This window comes from Diuraphis noxia, unplaced genomic scaffold (assembly GCF_037042655.1).
Source record: "Diuraphis noxia isolate RWA-SAM2 unplaced genomic scaffold, SU_Dnox_SAM2 contig0001, whole genome shotgun sequence".
Classification (NCBI taxonomy): domain Eukaryota; kingdom Metazoa; phylum Arthropoda; class Insecta; order Hemiptera; family Aphididae; genus Diuraphis; species Diuraphis noxia.
Genome location: NW_028301711.1, coordinates 10,012,273 through 10,022,114, shown reverse-complemented (window position 1 = coordinate 10,022,114; position 9,842 = coordinate 10,012,273).

The window sequence follows — 9,842 nt, the reverse complement described above, 5'->3', positions numbered from 1 at the left end:
TAATAACTTTTTTAGTTTAATTATAACATTTAATGTTTTTTCGTATTCATTTTCGTAAACAACTCAATTGAGCATATAATATATAATATTGTCAAAATCGAATGAAATATAAACCAGTGGTTCTAAAAATGATAATTGTGTGAGCGAAATGCTCATAGCGATTAGCGACACCAGCGACGGTGTTTTTATATAAATGTGTACAAATTATTTGGTAGGAATGGGTACAAAAAATTTGCCTGTATTATTCTCCTATTTGCGTTTATGCGTTTCCCTATTACAAGCGTGATGAAAATATTGTTTTGTATCGATTTATAATAATGATTGTGTTTTATGATTTTGTGTATTACATTTTCACAGCTTTTATTAGATTATTCAAATAATTTTTTTAATGGACGGAAGAAAAAGGTTGAGCGGCTCTCAATACAAAAAATTAGCTAAAGAAAAATCTAAACGCGAAGAGGAAGTGCTGTCGAAAGTGCCCAAGTTGGGAACTTTTTTTAAAACGAAAACAATTGATCTGCCTAGTGCTTCGTCAGAGTCAGCTGAAGAAATTAGACCAACACCACCTATCGAAGAACTTAAAAAATCCGATGAAAATAACGGTTCGACATTTTCAAAGGGTAGGTTTACATTTACGTTCGATGTTCGACAATGAATTTCAGTATTTATTAGTTATATTGCACAACGGACAATTCAATTAGATTCTAACATTATATCTATAATATTTTACACTATAAAAGTATAAAAGCATATTATTATTTCATTAAAAACCTGACTCTAGTTTTCATTCCAGAAACCGGCCTATCTCTGCTTGTTCCACCTGCGTCTGCGCCTACAACAGAAACTAATCAAGAAAAACAAGAAAGTGTATTTACATTTAGTGACGATCCTGCTCGGTGGGTTATAAACGATTATTTTCGTGACTATATCGCAAAACACGGTTGGAACCAGAATAAAAACGCAGATTTCAAGCTTTCCAGGCGAAAGTATGCGAATGAGAATCAATATAGATCTATGTCGGCTTCTTTATTTCAAAGAAAAATGCACAATAATGAAATCTCTAATCGTTTATGGCTTATATATTCAGAAAACAAGAAATCTGTTTTTTGTGGCCCCTGTTTGCTCTTTGGTTGTTATGGACAGAATTCTTTTTGTAATTCGGATGGATTCAATGATTGGAAGAACGCCTCTGTTTGTGTTGGACAACATGAAAATACACAAGACCATAAGAAATGCATTTTAAGTTTGAAAGACAGAGCATCTGTTATAGGAAAAATTGATCATGATTTGACCGCCCAACTTGATAAGGAAATATCATATTGGCGAGAAGTTATAAAAAGAGTGGTTGCTGCTGTCAAAACATTGGTTTCTCGTGGACTTCCTCTTAGGGGTGATGCGGAGAAAATCGGTTTAAAAAATAATGGAAATTTTTTAATGCTCTTGGAATTCCTCTCTGAATTTGATCCATTTATGAACGAACATATTAAAAATTACGCAAACAAAGGTAGTGGCTCAACAAGTTATTTGTCAAAAACGATTTATGAAGAATTGATTGAACTTATGGCAAAAAAAGTTAGGGAGACAATTATTGCAGAGGTGAAAAAAGCGAAATATTACTCGATAATTGTTGATTCTACTCCTGATATTTCTCACGTAGATCAGCTTGCTTTTATTTTAAGATACGTACTACCAAATGGTGTAGCAGTTGAACGTTTTGTAAAATTACTCGATAATGTTGGACATAAGGGTACAGATATGTATAATGCTGTGAAAGAAACTCTAAAAACCTTGCAAATAAATTTTAATGACTTGAGAGGTCAGTCATACGACAATGCTGCAAATATGAGTGGAATTTATAAGGGGCTTCAAGCCCTCATAAAAAAAGATAACCCTCTGGCTCAGTTTACACCGTGTGCTGGACATGGATTAAATACAGTGGGCACACATGCTGCTGAGTGCTGCCCTGAAGCAATTTCATTTTTCGATTTGAATCAAAATTTATATAATTTTTTTAGCGAATCACCAGCAAGATGGAATATATTACAATCTTTTGCGAATTCAAAAAACATAACGCTTAAGTCCCTATCTAACACTCGTTGGTCTGCACGAGCCAATGCGGTAGACATGCTATATAAATTTTGGGAAGAAATATATGATGCTTTGAAATCAATTGAGGAGAATCTGTTGGAAAAAGCAGCAACTAAAAACACAGCGAACAGCCTTAGAAGAAAACTGGAACATTTGGAAATGGCTATTATGGTGAATGTATGGAATGTTATACTCGACCGTTTCAATGTTGTGTCGCAAAAAATACAAAACGTCAGTACGAGTATTAGCGAAGTGCTTGATCTGTATAAATCTCTCGTTGATCTTGCTAAAAATATTCGTAATAATTTTGATCATTACGAGGAAAAAGCCCTAAAAATGTCGATAAATAAGGTATATAAAAATGAGACGAAAAGGAAAAAATATCGACATCTCCATGCGGACGAAACTAATGAGGGGCAAGTTGAATTTAACGGAAGATCCGATTTTAAGATAAATACATTTATTCCCATCATGGATAAAATAAGAAATCAGCTCGAAAATAAATATGAGCTTTACCAAGGTATTTTTCAGAAATTTACAGCGCTTCTAAGATTTGGCGAATTAGATGAAACTGATCTCAGAGAAGAAGCTGAAGTTTTACAAAATTATTTTCCAGATGATTTAGAGTCGTCATTTGCAAATGAATTGATTCATTTTAAATTATACTGCAAAAATAAAAGTATTGAGAAAGATTCCCCGTCAAAACTACTCCAACATATACGTGATCACGATCTGACATCTGTTTTTCCGAATATAGACATCTCGTATAGATTGTTCAATTGCATGCCTGTTACAAACTGCAGTGCCGAGCGTAGCTTTTCATGCTTAAAACGTATAGAAAATTGTTTAAGGTCGGCGACATTAGAAACACGTTTAAATAGTTTGATGCTTCTCAACATTGAGGCTGAAATATTGACAGCGCTAAATTTCGACGATCTAATCGACACATTCGCCCAACAAAAGGCACGAAGAAAGTTTTTTTAAAGTAATCACTGTATATCTTGACTTTTGTATTTGTATTTTAAAATTAAATCTCCTGTTTCTTGAGTACTTGATTTTATAAGTTTTTAATTGTGCACTAAAATAACACTTATATCAATCTCATATTGGTTTTAAAAAAATGATTGTATGATTTTGAGGCGGCATTTTCCTAATAGCCTAGGGCGGCTGAAGAGGTAAATCCGGCACTGTGCTTGTCTATAAATCTGAACACTAATTGAAAGTACTATTTCGCCCTTTTATCTGGGTACCCGTAATTAGTGGAATCATATATTTTATTTTAGATTTTGAACGAAGTGAAAAATGTACTGAATTACTAATGATATGTGTTTTTTTTTGTGTCTGTGTGTTATGTATTATAAATATAAATAATAACATAAACGTATTATAAAGACATTTATTGTTGACAGTATAAATCGTAATGACGTACAATATATTTCTACTCGCTAATAACCGATGGACAGTCCCCACCGATCGTAATATGATACTTATGATTATTGTTAGTATAAACAGTATAGGTGTAATATCATATAATATAAATGCTGAATATGCAACATCTTTTTCCTTAAAAAAAAAAAAATATATATATATAAGTAGTATTTTGTGTATTGCTTAATCGCTATGTTAGTGTGTTAGTAAGTTTAATTACATTAATTATAATCACTTGGAGAATATCGCTGAGGTGGTTTTCTAGATCTAATTGGTCTGGGTGTTTTATTTATTATTATAGTATCAGGATTTTGTTTTGCACCTACGGTTTCGATATTTTCAGTATTTTCATTTATTTGTCTAGTGGGTGTAAGTGAAATTGAATTATTCGCTGGTGTCAGCGATTTATCAATGAGTAATTGATCATTGTGTCTCTTCCAAATAGTTCCGTCATCGAGCTCTACATCGTGTGTATTACAACTAATGGATTTGATAATTTTACCCTTTTGCCATTTATTGTTATTATTCCTATAATCTCTAGCTAAAACATTATCACCTGTATTGAATGATACTATCCTATTACCACCATTGTTTATTTGTGATATTTGTCGTTCAATAACCACTTCACTTGTATTCGGCATTAACGCGTCAAATTGTAAACGTGTTGATCGACCTAACATTAGTTTAGCTGGCGTTTCTCGTGTTGTTGAATGAGGTGTATTACGATACATCAAAAGAAATTTATTTAATTGGGATTGTGCAGTCCGAGCATTTAAAAAAAAAATTTTTTATTGTTTTGACTGCTGATTCCGCACAGCCGTTTGATTCTGGGTGAAATGGAGCGCCTGTCATATGCCTTATACCTAGATTTTTGCAATATACTTGAAATTCAAAACCAGTGAAACATTTTGCACCATCTGATGTAATTGTTTTTGGAATTCCAAATCGTGCTATCGTTTCTGAAAATTTTTGAATAACAATTTCTGCTGTCATAGAATTTATTTGAAATACTTCTAACCATTTTGTGGTTGCGTCAACAATGACAAAAAAATATTTATTTTGAAATGGACCAAGAAAATCGCAATGCACTCTAGTCCACGGTTTTTCTGGCCGTTTCCAAGGTGATGTTACAGATTTTGGCGGATTTTGCCTGACATTAATACAATTGTCGCAACTTTGTGTGATATTTTCGATTTCTTTGTCCATTCCTGGCCACCAAAAGTATGATCTCGCTAAACTTTTCATACTGGAAGAACCCATATGACACGAATGAAGTTCCTTGAGTATATTATTTCGAAATTTAGATGGTATAATAACACGGTAACCCCATAATAGACATCCCTGTTCCACTGCAATTTGAATTTTTCGTAAATTATATGAATTAAGTTCTAAATTTTTAGAAAAATCACTATTCCATTCTCCTGTTTTGACTGCGTTTAATACTTTGGCGAGAATTGTGTCTCTACTTGTTTCAATTTTTATTTTAGACCAGTCTAATGTGAAAGGTGATTGTTCGTGAATAAAATTAAGACTAATACATTCTTCATTATGATTTTCAATTTTTAATTTTGAACTTTTTATTCGTGATAAAAAATCGGCTGTATTATCTTCGGATTTTACATATTTTATGTCGAAATCGAATGATGATAAAACATAGGCCCATCGTTGTAATCTATTAGCCGCGTAAATTGGGATACCTTTCTTATCACCGAAAATATATATTAACGGTTTATGGTCGGTTTCTAATAGCAAATGCCTACCATATAAATAGTCATAAAATTTCGTAACCCCGTAAATAATTGCTAAAGCTTCTTTTTCAATTTGTGGAAATTTACATTCTGACTCAGATAGAACTCTTGATGCATATGCTATAGGTTTTTCAGTACGATCTAGGTACACATGGGAAAGAACTGCGCCTAGTGCATAAGATGATGAGTCTACAACGAGTTTAATCGGAATATTATGATCATAATGTGCCAATACGGGTTTCGAAATTAAAATTTGTTTGACTTTATTGAATGCTTGGTCACATTTTGGTGTCCAATTCCATTCACTGCCGTTACGTAAAAGAGTGTACAATGGTTTTAAAATATTTGGAGCGTTTGGAATAAATTTTATATAATACGTAACTAAACCTAAAAATGATTTTAGCAATGTTTTATTTTCTGGGACATAATATGATACTTATGATTATTGTGAGTATAAACAGTATAGGTGTAATATCATATAATATAAATGCTGAATATGCAACACTGTGTACACACTGTACACCATCAGTAGTCGAAATAATGCTTCAATTTTAAAAATGTATGCGTTAAATAAGATTATATTTATATTAATATATTTATACATTTTTTTTATAAAATAAAATTATCCCAAAATGTATCCTAAAATTCCTAACCTATCAATTCATCTTGTGTATCCCACCCAACTCCTGTATCAGCTCATTTTTATAAATTTAATATCATTACAGGACGTACAAGATTTACACGAGTTTATTCAGCCAATAAGGACAAAAAGAAATTTGAAAAGAAATAATCGGGATGAGAGAGAAGATGAGGCGTACAAATTTATGAAAAGAGCGGCTGATGAAATTGAGAGAAGAGATGAATGGAGTACGTTTGGAACTTTTGTAGCAGATAATATCAAAAAACTCAAACCTTTAAATCAAATATTAGCCAAACGTGAGGTAACCAATATGCTTTTTGAATTACAAATGAAAGAAATAGAGACGAGTGGAAGACAAAGTTCACTGCCGCCTGAATCTCCGGCAACCTCAGTTGACACTTGTGAAAGTGACAGTCACTCTTTTACATATGATGATTCAACTGGCCTCATGGTGAACACTGCTAATCACCCGACCACACATGAACTCAACGAGTATTTGTCATTCAGAACACGCAATAATGAGTAATTTCACACACATATTTTTACTAATTCTAAATTTTTTTTATATATATTAAAACGTAAAATTTATTCTTCATTTTTTTTTACATATTAAAACGTAAAGTGTATTCTTAATTTTGTTATATATAATATTAAAACCACAAATTAATTTATATATTAAAACGCCATTGTGTAGTCAATTATAAAATGTTATAACTATGTTTAATTTTATAAATACATTCACTTACCTTGATATAATTCTGTAGAGCATTCACTATAGCTTTCAGAACAGTTGGTAACATTTCTGAAATAAATTGCTTGGAAACTTTGAATAAATACATTAGGGATGAAAACGAATCTCCGGTAGCTAAAAATCTGATGGTTATTAAAAACTTAATTTTAGCTGGTACTGCCTCTCTAAAACGAGTGTTTTGTTTTTCTATTTCCGGCTCGATTTTTTTTAACAGATAGTAGAAATTCGTTCTGGACATACGCGTAAAGTTTCTAAACACAATGTCTTCATCTAATTGCAAATCATCAATGATACCAAAATTTCGTGTTTTTAAATAATTTTTCATCCATATGGAACGCTTTTTTTTATCACGCCTCTTCTTCGCACTCGCAATAATTAGATACGCCGCACTAACCCCGAGAAGCAACGATGAATCCGACATGTTTTCTATTAAAACGCTGGAAATTGACTGCGTGATGACGACGTAGTGTGGACAGAGGAAGGGCATGCGTATGATTCGTTCAACAGAGGCATGCAACAAGCGCAAAATGAATTGAATGTTGAAACGCGAGTTGAATAGAAAGTTGAAGACGAAAGCGCACTAGTGTGGACATACCTTAATGGGTTATTATTTTATTATCATGCAATATTGTATTGTCCATTTAAAACTCTTATAATTTTTCCAACACCTACTTTCTTGAAGTAAACTTCACATTTCACAGACATAATAATGAATAGTAAAATTGATTTTATTGGTATAAATTAATTAGTTTGGCAACGTCACTTCTCACTTGCTCACATTGGCGACTTTGACATGACTATTGTATTTTTAGCAGCACGATCACGTAAGATGCAGTCCTATGTCCAGTAATTACGTTCATTGACTTATAAGACTATATGTCTATGGTTACGCTAGATGCCACGCTTGTAAGGAAAACGTATCTTTACACACCGTACTAAGGTAGTATAGACTGGAAACGAATGCCTTATCCCCAGGCCACTTAAGGTTAAGACTTATGAGTAAGAATATGCGGGATCAAATGGAGCAAGTACAACTCACGCTCTATCTATATTTATATTTTAGAACAATCAATTTCTACTATATTAAGGGGCATAAATACCGACCGTTTCAAAAAAGTTCAATATAGGCAATTTTTTATTGGTCAATAATTTTTTAACTAAAAACATAATTTATACCTGTATGATAGATAATACCTGAAAAATTCGCCAAAAATCAAATATCTATTTGCAAATTCTAAAAACCAATTTGCAATTATTTGCAATTAATTTGCAAAATATTGACATAGTTTTGGAATCGATCGGACAAAGTCGGGGGGCTGGCAAAAAAACTTGAAAAATTCGCCAAAAATCAAATATCTATTTGCAAATTCTAAAAACCAATTTGCAATTATTTGCAATTAATTTGCAAAATATTGACATAGTTTTGGAATCGATCGGACAAAGTCGGGGGTCCAACTTCACACACATAGAAATATCATAATGTTGCGGGCTGTAGTAGTCATGTGGGCGGGCGGGGGCACTAACACTAATGGTTTACTACAAACACAAATACACGCCACGCACGCACGCACTATGGAAATGGCCTTAAAATTGCCTATACTTAGCTGCTTAAAAACGGTCGGTATCGAATCCCCTTAAGTATAGAAAAATGTTATTTTTATTCCTTGAAGAGATTTAATCAATCAATGTTGTTTCCTTTCATTTTTTTAAAAAGTTTTATAAAAGAAAACATACATATATTTTTAAGTTAATTTCAATTTAGAAAAAAACTTATTGATTAAATATTAATTATAAGTTTATTGGGTGTCAAAAAAGTTCAAATATAAAATAGCTTTCCTGCACAATTTCAATTTTGTGACTTATTACAAGTGTGCACTAAGCCATCGATATAGAATATACATAATGCGTAAAAAAAAAATAACATATTTAAGTACATACTTGAGTTTATTTTTATACTCTGTTAAAAAAAAAAATAATAGTTAAAAATTGAATTAACAAAAATAATCAAAATAGTTAAATATTATTTTCGGATAAATTTTCTTGCCACTGGACAGCTCCAGCATTATTGAAATAATCACAAAACTTATCTCTTATTTCTTTAGCGGTCATAGGTGCATTTCTTCCTTGGTTAGGTTGTAGTTTACATAATCGTTGATTTACACTTTTCCAACTTCCTGGTTCTATAATTCCTGTATTCGTATTTTCAATATCAAAGCTTTCATTTAAAAATATTTCCATTTTATTTTTTCGTAGAAAATTATGTAAATGGCAGCATGTACGAACAATTGCTGCGGTTTTTTCAGGATTTAAATTAATTGTTCTTAGAAGTATACGAAACCGCGATGCTAATATCCCAAAAGTATTTTCTATAATTCTACGTGCCCTGGATAGTCTATAGTTAAATATACGTTTATCTCTACTTAAATTCCTTTGTGGATAATATGGTTTCATCAAATTATTGGAAAGCGGAAACGCATCATCTGCCACAAAAACATATGGCAATTTGCAATTGAATCCTGGTAAATAATCAGGCTCTGGAATATTGATTTTTTTTTCTTGAAAATTCTTGTAAAACGATGAATTTAAAAACACTCCTCCATCTGACACACGACCATTAGCACCAATATCCACCATAATAAATTCGTAATTTGCGTTGGCAATGGCCATTAGAACAATACTAAAGGTGTGTTTGTAGTTGAAATAATACGAGCCCGATTCTTGTGGTTTAATTATTTCGATATGTTTACCGTCAATCGCACCCAGGCAATGATCAAAATTCCATTTTGTACCGAAATCATCTGATACGACTTTCCACTCTTCTTCTGAAGCAGGAATCTAAATAAAAAAATAAAGAATGTAATAAAATAATTAATATGAATATATTTTATTAATAAAACTATTATTCATTTTCTAGGAAAAAATTGATGAAACCACGTCACATGAACCATTAAAAAAGAAAAGGAAAATAGTAAATTCTGAAGAAAAAAGAACGAATTGCTAGAATTAGCTTGTATGCGACTGCAAAAATCTACATCAGACAACGATATTTTAGCTAAGTCTTGGAGTATTGAATTAGATAAGCTTGACCCAGAACAACATCTATTTGCTCCAAAAGCGATCAACGACATACTTTTTGAGGCTCGTTTAAAAACACTACATCGTAATTCGATAAAAATTAATCATACAT